Source organism: Xenopus tropicalis, chromosome 3, assembly GCF_000004195.4.
Source record: "Xenopus tropicalis strain Nigerian chromosome 3, UCB_Xtro_10.0, whole genome shotgun sequence".
NCBI classification, from domain to species: domain Eukaryota; kingdom Metazoa; phylum Chordata; class Amphibia; order Anura; family Pipidae; genus Xenopus; species Xenopus tropicalis.
The window spans coordinates 144618539-144631038 of record NC_030679.2 but is presented as its reverse complement, the minus strand read 5'-3'; the positions used below and the strand labels follow the sequence as shown (position 1 = coordinate 144631038).

The following is a 12500-nucleotide window of genomic DNA, read 5'->3' as shown; positions in this document are numbered from 1 at the left end:
TCCCTTAGGGCCCATACACTTACCTGCTGTACCCGGGTGTATCCCTTAGGGCCCATACACTTACCTGCTGTACCCGGGTGTATCCCTTAGGGCCCATACACTTACCTGCTGTACCCAGGTGTATCCCTTAGGGCCCATACACTTACCTGCAGTACCCGGGTGTGTCCCTTAGGGCCCATACACTTACCTGCTGTACCCGGGTGTATCCCTTAGGGCCCCTACACTTACCTGCTGTACCCGGGTGTATCCCTTAGGGCCCATACACTTACCTGCAGTACCCGGGTGTATCCCTTAGGGCCCATACACTTACCTGCAGTACCGGGTGTCTCCCTTAGGGCCCATACACTTACCTGCTGTACCCGGGTGTCTCCCTTAGGGCCCATACACTTACCTGCTGTACCCGGGTGTATCCCTTAGGGCCCATACACTTACCTGCTGTACCCGGGTGTATCCCTTAGGGCCCATACACTTACCTGCTGTACCCGGGTGTCTCCCTTAGGGCCCATACACTTACCTGCTGTACCCGGGTGTATCCCTTAGGGCCCATACACTTACCTGCTGTACCCGGGTGTCTCCCTTAGGGGCCCATACACTTACCTGCTGTACCCGGGGGTGTCTCCCTTAGGGCCCATACACTTACCTGCTGTACCCGGGTGTATCCCTTAGGGCCCATACACTTACCTGCTGTACCCGGGTGTCTCCCTTAGGGCCCATACACTTACCTGCTGTACCCAGGTGTATCCCTTAGGGCCCATACACTTACCTGCTGTACCCGGGTGTCTCCCTTAGGGCCCATACACTTACCCGCTGTACCCGGGTGTATCCCTTAGGGCCCATACACTTACCTGCTGTACCCGGGTGTATCCCTTAGGGCCCATACACTTACCTGCTGTACCCGGGTGTGTCCCTTAGGGCCCATACACTTACCCGCTGTACCCGGGTGTATCCCTTAGGGCCCATACACTTACCTGCTGTACCCGGGTGTATCCCTTAGGGCCCATACACTTACCTGCTGTACCCGGGTGTGTCCCTTAGGGCCCATACACTTACCTGCTGTACCCGGGTGTATCCCTTAGGGCCCATACACTTACCTGCTGTACCCGGGTGTATCCCTTAGGGCCCATACACTTACCTGCTGTACCCGGGTGTGTCCCTTAGGGCCCATACACTTACCCGCTGTACCCGGGTGTATCCCTTAGGGCCCATACACTTACCTGCTGTACCCGGGTGTATCCCTTAGGGCCCATACACTTACCTGCTGTACCCGGGTGTATCCCTTAGGGCCCATACACTTACCTGCTGTACCCGGGTGTGTCCCTTAGGGCCCATACACTTACCTGCTGTACCCGGGTGTATCCCTTAGGGCCCATACACTTACCTGCTGTACCCGGGTGTCTCCCTTAGGGCCCATACACTTACCTGCTGTACCCGGGTGTATCCCTTAGGGCCCATACACTTACCTGCTGTACCCAGGTGTATCCCTTAGGGCCCATACACTTACCTGCTGTACCCAGGTGTATCCCTTAGGGCCCATACACTTACCTGCTGTACCCGGGTGTGTCCTTTAGGGCCCATGATACACTCCATACTGAGCCAATTAACTGCAGACTTGAGCTGGGGGGCTCCATACTGACCAATTAACTGCAGATTTGAGCTGGGGGGCTCCATACTGACCAATTAACTGCAGACTTGAGCTGGGGGGCTCCATACTGACCAATTAACTGCAGACTTGAGCTGGGGGGCTCCATACTGACCAATTAACTGCAGACTTGAGCTGGGGGGCTCCATACTGACCAATTAACTGCAGACTTGAGCTGGGGGGCTCCATACTGACCAATTAACTGCAGACTTGAGCTGGGGGGCTCCATACTGACCAATTAACTGCAGACTTGAGCTGGGGGGCTCCATACTGAGCCAATAAACTGCAGACTTGAGCTGGGGGGCTCCATACTGACCAATTAACTGCAGACTTGAGCTGGGGGGCTCCATACTGAGCCAATAAACTGCAGACTTGAGCTGGGGGGCTCCATACTGAGCCAATAAACTGCAGATTTGAGCTGGGGGGCTCCATACTGAGCCAATAAACTGCAGACTTGAGCTGGGGGGGCTCCATACTGAGCCAATAAACTGCAGATTTGAGCTGGGGGGCTCCATACTGAGCCAATAACTGCAGACTTGAGCTGGGGGGGCTCCATACTGAGCCAATAAACTGCAGACTTGAGCTGGGGGGCTCCATACTGAGCCAATAAACTGCAGGTTTGTGCTGGGGGGCTCCATACTGAGCCAATTAACTGCAGACTTGAGCTGGGGGGCTCCATACTGAGCCAATAAACTGCAGGTTTGTGCTGGGGGGCTCCATACTGAGCCAATAAACTGCAGGTTTGTGCTGGGGGGCTCCATACTGAGCCAATAAACTGCAGGTTTGTGCTGGGGGGCTCCATACTGAGCCAATTAACTGCAGACTTGAGCTGGGGGGCTCCATACTGAGCCAATTAACTGCAGACTTGAGCTGGGGGGCTCCATACTGAGCCAATAAACTGCAGACATGAGCTGGGGGGCTCCATACTGAGCCAATAAACTGCAGACTTGAGCTGGGGGGCTCCATACTGAGCCAATAAACTGCAGACATGAGCTGGGGGGCTCCATACTGAGCCAAATTAACTGCAGACTTGAGCTGGGGGGCTCCATACTGAGCCAATAAACTGCAGGTTTGTGCTGGGGGGCTCCATACTGAGCCAATAAACTGCAGATTTGAGCTGGGGGGCTCCATACTGAGCCAATAAACTGCAGACTTGAGCTGGGGGGCTCCATACTGAGCCAATAAACTGCAGACTTGAGCTGGGGGGCTCCATACTGAGCCAATAAACTGCAGGTTTGTGCTGGGGGGCTCCATACTGAGCCAATAAACTGCAGACTTGAGCTGGGGGGCTCCATACTGAGCCAATAAACTGCAGACATGAGCTGGGGGGCTCCATACTGAGCCAATTAACTGCAGACATGAGCTGGGGGGCTCCATACTGAGCCAATTAACTGCAGACATGAGCTGGGGGGCTCCATACTGAGCCAATAAACTGCAGACTTGAGCTGGGGGGCTCCATACTGAGCCAATAAACTGCAGACATGAGCTGGGGGGCTCCATACTGAGCCAATTAAACTGCAGACTTGAGCTGGGGGGCTCCATACTGAGCCAATAAACTGCAGATTTGAGCTGGGGGGCTCCATACTGAGCCAATTAACTGCAGACTTGAGCTGGGGGGCTCCATACTGAGCCAATAAACTGCAGATTTGAGCTGGGGGGCTCCATACTGAGCCAATAAACTGCAGATTTGAGCTGGGGGGCTCCATACTGAGCCAATTAACTGCAGACTTGAGCTGGGGGGCTCCATACTGAGCCAATAAACTGCAGATTTGAGCTGGGGGGCTCCATACTGAGCCAATAAACTGCAGACATGAGCTGGGGGGCTCCATACTGAGCCAATAAACTGCAGATTTGAGCTGGGGGGCTCCATACTGAGCCAATAAACTGCAGACTTGAGCTGGGGGGCTCCATACTGAGGCCAATAAACTGCAGATTTGAGCTGGGGGCTCCATACTGAGCCAATTAACTGCAGACTTGAGCTGGGGGGGCTCCATACTGAGCCAATAAACTGCAGATTTGAGCTGGGGGGGCTCCATACTGAGCCAATAAACTGCAGATTTGAGCTGGGGGGCTCCATACTGAGCCAATAAACTGCAGACTTGAGCTGGGGGGCTCCATACTGAGCCAATAAACTGCAGGTTTGTGCTGGGGGGCTCCATACTGAGCCAATTAACTGCAGACTTGAGCTGGGGGGCTCCATACTGAGCCAATTAACTGCAGACTTGAGCTGGGGGGGCTCCATACTGAGCCAATAAACTGCAGATTTGTGCTGGGGGGCTCCATACTGAACCAATAAACTGCAGACTTGAGCTGGGGGCTCCATACTGAGCCAATAAACTGCAGACATGAGCTGGGGGGCTCCATACTGAGCCAATAAACTGCAGACATGAGCTGGGGGGCTCCATACTGAGCCAATAAACTGCAGACTTGAGCTGGGGGGGCTCCATACTGAGCCAATAAACTGCAGATTTGTGCTGGGGGGCTCCATACTGAACCAATAAACTGCAGACTTGAGCTGGGGGGCTCCATACTGAGCCAATAAACTGCAGACTTGAGCTGGGGGGCTCCATACTGAGCCAATAAACTGCAGACTTGAGCTGAGGGGCTCCATACTGAGCCAATAAACTGCAGATTTGTGCTGGGGGCTCCATACTGAGCCAATAAACTGCAGATTTGAGCTGGGGGGCTCCATACTGAGCCAATAAACTGTAGATAGGAAATTGCTTGCTGTCAGTGCAGTTCTGTCACTGGGCTGTAGGTGACAGTATTGGCCACAAGGGTGCGCTGTACAGCTGTTAGTGAAATCAGTGGCTCCTCAGTTCCTTGAAGTTGCTTCATTCCCATGTTATTACAGACAAAAGCTATAGACGGGCAGGTTTATAGTTTATTTGCCAAAATACTGCTTTTCACCCCTTTTCCACCATAACAGCGCCACCATCTGTTGGTTTTTGGAATTGCTGTCCGGGTCAAAACCTCAAGGCAGGACTCACTGAGATTGACGCAGCGATCAGCCAATTGCCGACAGCTTGTCATAACCGTGACATCATGGCCCTGTCTCTTCCCCGCCCCCGCGATGTTTGCTAAAGCCCAGCACTCTCTTGTATTAGACTGAAACAATGAAATGTCTCTATTTTACATTGCCAACTTTTCAGAATTCAGTTCGGAATTTGGCCAAGATATGCAGCTGTTTTTCATTTTTTTATTATTTCTGGTTTTGTACGGTGTTACTCAGCAGCTTACCACTTTGGAAGTTCGGCAATCTGGTTGCTAGGGTCCAAATTACCCTAGCAACCATGCACTGATTTGAATGAGAGACTGGAATATGAATAGGAAGGGGTCTGAAAAGAAAGATGAGTAATAAAAAGTAGCAATAACAACATATTTGTCGCTACAAAGCTGAAAGCTGGAAAGAGTCAGAAGAAGGAGGCAAATAAATAAAAGAAAAAATGAAGACCAATTGAAAAGTTGCTTAGAATTAGCCATTCTATAACACTGCACCCTGGCATTTTTTTATCCCTTTCTAGATGTGAGTTCCAGTAGCACTTGATATTTATATATATTATATCCATATAATGATGCAGAGATGCACCCAGATATTGTGCTATAGATCTTTCTTTCCGGCCATAGAAACTAAGGAAGATTTTATTTATCTGCAATACCAGGTCCCACCAGCAGGCTGTGCTCATGTTTCACTGAAGCTCTCTCCCTGCTGGAACAGGGTAAAGGCAAAGTTGAAGGTAAGTTTCATTTAAGTGCTGTTGGGAGAGGCGGTCAGACAGGTGGTGGGGGCCATGGCTGGGGGGGGGGGCAGGGGCCCCTGAGGCAGTAGCCCTTAGGTATTAATGTAATATGAGACCAATATGTCTGCACTTGTGCCAGGGGCCCCTGCACCCCCCAGCCGTGGCCCCCATCACCTGTACGTTTCTCTAAGACTAATGGCACACATAGTTTGGAAGCCAATATCACCCATAGCAACCAATCAGCAATTCTAACCTACAAGTTAGAAAACAAAAGTAAAGATCTGACTGGTTGCTATGGGCAACCTCCCCGGTGATATTGGCTTACACACTGTAATAAATATGCCCCATAGTATCCCACTGAGAAATGGCAGATACCCGCCGTACCCTGTATCTCCTGGACCAATCAGTGGCAGGCAGTTTCCATTAAGGAGGGGCAAGATGGTATCGCTGAAATAGACCATTGTCGGGGACTGGCCAAGGTCTGGTAGGTGCCCAATAGCCAAGTAAATGTGTCACCACTCATCACCTTCTAATGTCCCTGAGTCAGGGCACCAAGTGTGGGGACGCGAGGACCTGGGAAAGTCCCGCCCTCTGAGGGTGACAAATGCTCCTCCCCCTCCCAGTTCTCACCGGCACACTGGGACCCAGAGCCTCCATTTGTCCCTCCACACTTGATCTATCACCTCTCCAAACCTTCTTGTCACCTCCTCAAATCATCTCACTGCTCTGAATGATGGGATAATGTCTCATAAATGGGCAACAGGGGGCCCCAGCACTTACCCCTCAAACCCTGGACTCAATGGGGGATGTTACTAAGGTTGGACAAGGCTTGAGTCCATTATATTCAAGGAACCCTTCCACCTCTCCCAACCAATCACCTTCTTCTGAGATCTTCCCACTGCCCAAATTATCCACCAATGTCTTATAGCGAGGTGAGTGTCCATTCCCAGAGTTCCCAGCCTCCCTCCAATGTACACTCATTGGCCTCAGTCTCCCTTCTGTGTATGCCCTCTACCCTTCCTTCCGCTCTCATTGGCCAGCCTTTGCATTATAAGGACCATGTACTCATGGTTGACCAACACTGACCAAGAATTTATGTTCAAAACCCAACCCCTCTACCCTTCCTTCCGCTCTCATTGGCCAGCCTTTGCATTATATTGACCATGTACTCATGGTTGACCAACACTGACCAAGAAATTTATGTTCAAGACCCAGTCCCTATAATGCAGACACATAAAAATCCCCAGTCAGATGCCCCATACAGAGAACACATGAGTAAATGCCCCAAAAACTTCTAGATGCTCAACCAACACCATAAACTGGTCCTACCAGTATCTCCAAGGGTTTCTTGGTGGTGGGACCTCTTCTTCTTTACAGTTCCTGGTCAGGAACAAGAACCCAAGGGGTGTTTTTGTTGTTCCTATCACAGGAGGGTGTTCAAAAATATATTATAAAATAGATGAGATAAAAGAAATTCCCTGGGGCAGAGTGAGTGGTGGAAGCTTCCATCACATTCCGTCTCCTCACCTCATGGTGTTATCAAGTGTGTCTTCACGCCCCCCGGGGAGGTGTTAGTGCAGATGAAAGGGACACACTTGGGGGCAGGATAAAAATCACCTCTGCCATAGTTTTATGGTATCTCTCTGTACAGGCTATGAGCAAACTTAGGGGGCTGTTCCTGCTGAATTGTGCTTAGTACAGGGGAATCCCTACGTGCCATAGTTTTATGGTATCTCTCTGTACAGGCTATGAGCAAACTTAGGGGGCTGTTCCTGCTGAATTGTGCTTAGTACAGGGGAATCCCTATGTGCCATAGTTTTATGGTATCTCTCTGTACAGGCTATGAGCAAACTTAGGGGGCTGTTCCTGCTGAATTGTGCTTAGTACAGGGGAATCCCTATGTGCCATAGTTTTATGGTATCTCTCTGTACAGGCTATGAGCAAACTTAGGGGGCTGTTCCTGCTGAATTGTGCTTAGTACAGGGGAATCCCTATGTGCCATAGTTTTATGGTATCTCTCTGTACAGGCTATGAGCAAACTTAGGGGGCTGTTCCTGCTGAATTGTGCTATGAGCACACTTAGGGGGCTGTTCCTGCTGAATTGTGCTTAGTACAGGGGAATCCCTATGTGCCATAGTTTTATGGTATCTCTCTGTACAGGCTATGAGCAAACTTAGGGGGCTGTTCCTGCTGAATTGTGCTTAGTACAGGGGAATCCCTATGTGCCATAGTTTTATGGTATCTCTCTGTACAGGCTGTTTGTTTGTGATTGCACCTTGTTCCAACAGGGAAAAAAAAATTATGGCAGCGGTGGGATTCGAACCCACGCCTCCAGAGAGACTGGAGCCTAAATCCAGCGCCTTAGACCGCTCGGCCACGCTACCAGCTGGTTTCAGCTGTTAACGAACCCCTTAATTACAATAAGAAGTCAGTATTTATGGGTCTGCCCAACCTTTACATGGAATTTGGGCTGTACCAAATGCAGAACAATCATCTGTTCATTTGCAGCCAATAGGAAGGAGCCTTTCTGACATGGAATGCTGATAACCAAGGCTTTTATGTCCTGTACCTTTAATAATATATATTGTTCTTGGATATATCTCTCCATTTGCCCCAATGGGTCAATTCCAACCCATCAGTAGAAGGACAGATCCATGACCCAATGTAGTCCTCACCCAATAGGATTTCAAACCTTCTTCAATAATATCCGACCAAGCCCCCATTAGATACAGTGTTGGCCGGGCCACATCAAACCCCTCCCCCTTTCACACATGGTATCAAAGGGAGTGGGGGAGATAAGTAACAAAAGGGCTGGGGGGGGAGTGAGGACCCAGACTGGGGGTAGGCAAAAAGAAGGGGTTCAAACATGAATTTTGGGCACCAAAGTGAGGACATGGGAAAGTCCCACCCTCTGCATAACAAGTGCTCCTCTGGCTTTTGCTCTGCTCTCTAATAGCTCTTGGTGGGGGGGTTTGGGCAGCACGGTGGGGGCCCAAGGCCTCACCAATTCATTTGTCCCCTCCACACTTGGTCTGTCACCTCTCCAACCCTTGTTTAGCACCTTCTCAAACCTTCTCAGTGCCCCAAATAATGAGGTCTCATAACAAGGCAAGGGATAGTGGACCCAACTCTTACTGGCCAACAATAATGGACTTTCCTTCAAAAGAAGTTATTGAATGGGGGTTGTTTTTTAGGTTGAAGCTCAGGCCTTCAGGAACCTCCCAACCCCCCCATGCATTATGGTTCAGCCCATTCAGACCAAGGCTAGAGATGTATAAAACGAGAGGTATCACATGGCCAACCAGCCAACCGTAAGTCAACAGGCAATGCAAACAAACATTTATGGTGGGAGAAGGACAAAAGGAATGTAGAAGACCTTGTGGCCCCTTCCATATTGGCACCTTTTAATGAGCACTTAGTGTTACTAAGTGTGGGCAGCTTCTGCCTTCACGCCCCAAGAGGTGTTGGTTCAGTTGGAAGAGGCACACTTAGGGGCGTGGCAGAAAAACAAGTCAAGTCAACAAAGCCATATTGTCATGGCCAGCTTCAATCCACAGTTGCCAAGGCATGGGTAGGGGGTTTATATCCTTAATGGTGGTCTTTTTAGGTTTGTATGTGTATGAAGGCTAGTTAGTAGGGTGGAATGGCCACAGACCTTCCATTTTCTCCTGGGGAAATCATTGGCACAACCTCAAGACTAGAGCAGTTCAGTCTTGGACCATTTAGGCCAGTGGTTCTCAGACTTCCCAATGCCGCAACCCTTTAATACAGTTCCTCATGTTGTGGTGACCCCCAACCATAAAATTATTCCTATGACCATTGGAAATATCTGTTTTCCGATGGTCTTAGGTGACCCCTGTGAATGCGTCGTTTGACCCCCAAATGGGTTCCTGACCCACAGGTTGAGAACCGCTGATTTAGGGTGAAAAGTCCAATGTAGACGTGGTTACCAGATTGTAGGACTGGCCAAGCTAGGGCTGCCCAGGCTCAGTGTCAGACTGGGGTGTCCAGGGCTTCCTTGGGGGCCCCCCACAGCAGTCATAAACTTCCCAATGACCTCCAACCACACTCACCCCCCATGCACACCACGCCACCGGGACCTGGTCAAGAGGGCCTACAAGGACCATTGCCCACCAAGTTTTTTCCCAGTGTCCCGCAGTCCAACCCTGACCAGGCTAAAGGCTTTTAGAGATCCAGAAGAATCCACTTTTGCCCTTAGAAGGACATCTTGAAGGTTGTGAAACGTTTTGGAGTGAATACCTAGATATTTTTGGAACTATGACCGAAAGACTTTCTGTAGTGTTGGCCTACGCCTGTAATCTGTAGGTCCCAAATGGGTTGAGCGGCAGACAATTGCCAGTGTGCCCGGTTTCTACCAGCCACCTAATGCCCTACCCTGTACCAACTACTGCCCTGTGTATAGGCCCCAAATGGGTCAAACCCTTACTTCTCCTGGCCTCTGTGCAAACGAACCCATATATCTTTGACAGAAAAAAACCTTGGCAGCGGTGGGATTCGAACCCACGCCCCCGAAGAGACTGGAGCCTTAATCCAGCGCCTTAGACCGCTCGGCCACGCTACCAGCTGTTGCATTGCTCTAACGTCCCTTCCATGCTTTCTATAGGTTACATTTCAGACTTGCCCTTTAAAACGTTGAGTATTTGGCGCGTTATTTAAATGAAGACCACATGATTCTGCAGCCTGCATTTGATTGGCTGGGACCTCAAATTGCTGATTTTATGGCACTGGGACTCAGGCCTAATAAGACTAAAGCCTGGGCACAGTGGTATCCCTAGACCAGATCTTCAGAGAGGCCCAGCGCAAAACTCTAGTGCTACCTGCCCCTCCTGTTCTGCCCCCCCCCCATGTCCCAACTCCCTGTAGCCCCTCCCTCAATTCCACTATCCCTACCCCCTAGCTAGATAGGAGATTGGCTAAAGCCGTAGCCCAGTGATCCCCAACCAGTGGCTCGGGGAAACATGTTGCTCCCCAACCCCTTGGGTGTTGCTCTCAGTGGCCCCAAACCAGGGAGTTATTTTTGAATTCCTGACTTGGGGGCAAGTTTTGGTTGAATAAAAACAAGATTTCCTACCAAATAAAGCCCCTGTAAGCTGATAGGGTGCATAGAGGCCCCTAATAGCCAATCACAGCCCTTATTTGGCTCCTCCATGAACTTTTATGGTGCTTGTGTTGCTCTCCAAGTCTTTTTACATTTGACTGTGGCCCATGAATAAGGAAGGTTGGGGACCCCTGCTATAGAGGAAGGAAGCCCTATAGTCCAGGCCCCCATATCCCCTGTGACCATTGGGTCTCCTTCCTCTATAGCAGGGGTCCCCAACTATGTGGTAGCCCCTATGTGGACCGGCAGCCTATAGGAGGCCCTGTTTGGCTTTATACTGGGTTTTTATCCAACCAAAACTTGCCCCCAAGTCAGTAATTCAAAAATAACTCCCTGGTTTGGGGGCACTGAGCAACATCCAAGGGGTTGGGGAGCAACATGTTGCCCTGAGCCACTGGTTGGGGATCCCTGCTCTATCGTTGGCCAATGTGGTCTTATGGCAAAAATTTCTTTAAACCTCTTCAATAACAATCTGGCCATTGGGTTATGCCGCCATTTTGGATCATTGGAAGACCAATGCTTCATAGATACCAGTCATACATCCCCCAATGTAGGGATCCTTGGACATATGGAACTGCCATAATATATATAATAATATATATATATATATAACCTAGGTAACCTCCAATGGGTCCTATTCCCATCATTGGGCCTTGGGCCAAACCATAAAATGTTACCAATATTGGCCACCCTAAGATGATAATGGAAGAGTCCAGTTTGGAGACGGGGACTGAAGAAGTTGGGATTCGGGGTTGAGATATTCTGAGACGATTTGCAATTGGTCTTCATTCTTGGTTATTCGCCGTTTCGGAATTATTTAGCTTTTTCTTCATCACCTAGACAGTTTGGAATATGTCGGCAGGTATCTAGTTGCTAGGGTCTGAGTTAACCTAGCAACCAGGAAGGGGGTTTGAAAGAGAGACTGGAATATGAGGGTCTAAATGGAAAGATAAGTAATAGAAAGTAACAATAACAATAAAACTGGAGCCTCACAGAAGAATAGTTTTTGTTTGGTTGCCGGGGTCAGTGACCCCCATTTGAAAGTTGGAAAGAGCCAGAAGAAGGAGGAGAATAATTAAAAAAAACTATAATAAATGAAGACCAATTGAAAAGTTGAATTGAATAGGTCATTCTGTAACATACTAAAAGTTAATATCTGTATAGCGGCCCATACAGTACACTTTCTGGCGGCTTAGTCACAGACGTTCTAGATCAGCGGTTCTCAACCTATGGGTGGGGACCCCTTTGGGGGTGGAACGACTCTTTCACAGGGGTCACCTAAGACCATCGGAAAACATTATTTAGGGATAATTTTATGGTTGGGGGTCACCACAACATGAGGAACTATATTAAAGGGTCGCGGCATTAGGAAGGTCGAGAACCACTGTTCTAGATCATTCAAAGGTTTCATCCTAAACTGAAGGTTTTCTCATATAAACGTGGAGTTGGGGGTTTCTCCCCAGGAGCTGTGCTGGCGGATACAATGGATATTTCCGAGCTGGGTTCCCGTATAGCCCTATCTACGTCCTTCAGACAGACTTTAGACTGCAATTAACAACAACGGATCCTGATAACGAGCCGGGAAGTCCGGCCCGGGCCCCCGAGGCCCCTGTGAGAAACAGGCAGACGAGGGATCCACATCCACTTCAGCGCATTACAAAGGGACAAAAGTGTGTCGTCGGCTTGTGCCCAGCTACGAATAATTGCCCCAGGGGTAAATAGGACAAAGTGTTACCCCTCAACAGGGCAGAATCAACAAAACACTAGATTCATTGTAATCACAATGACAGTTCCCCTTTACTTACATACAAGGAGAAATGAGCATTAAGGAAGGAAAGAGCTGATAGGTGACTTCAATTCCCAGCAGCCCCGGTGGTCTTAGTTCAGCAATAGCTTATTTGCTAAAGGGAAAACCTTGGCAGCGGTGGGATTCGAACCCACGCCCCCGAAGAGACTGGAGCCTTAATCCAGCGCCTTAGACCGCTCGGCCACGCTACCAGCT

At 49.7% G+C, this 12500-nt stretch overlaps 3 non-coding genes across 3 annotated transcripts; all 3 read right to left on the bottom strand.

Moving 5' to 3' along the window:
* Window positions 1-7681: 7681 nt before the first annotated feature.
* trnal-uag lies at window positions 7682-7763 on the bottom strand. The gene has a single exon. It is a non-coding gene; the product is annotated as a tRNA-Leu (tRNA).
* A 2116-nt stretch (window positions 7764-9879) lies between these two features.
* On the bottom strand, window positions 9880-9961 carry trnal-aag. Its single transcript has one exon. It is a non-coding gene; the product is annotated as a tRNA-Leu (tRNA).
* Window positions 9962-12414: 2453 nt separating this feature from the next.
* Window positions 12415-12496, bottom strand: trnal-aag. The gene has a single exon. It is a non-coding gene; the product is annotated as a tRNA-Leu (tRNA).
* Between the last annotated feature and the right edge of the window lie 4 nt (window positions 12497-12500).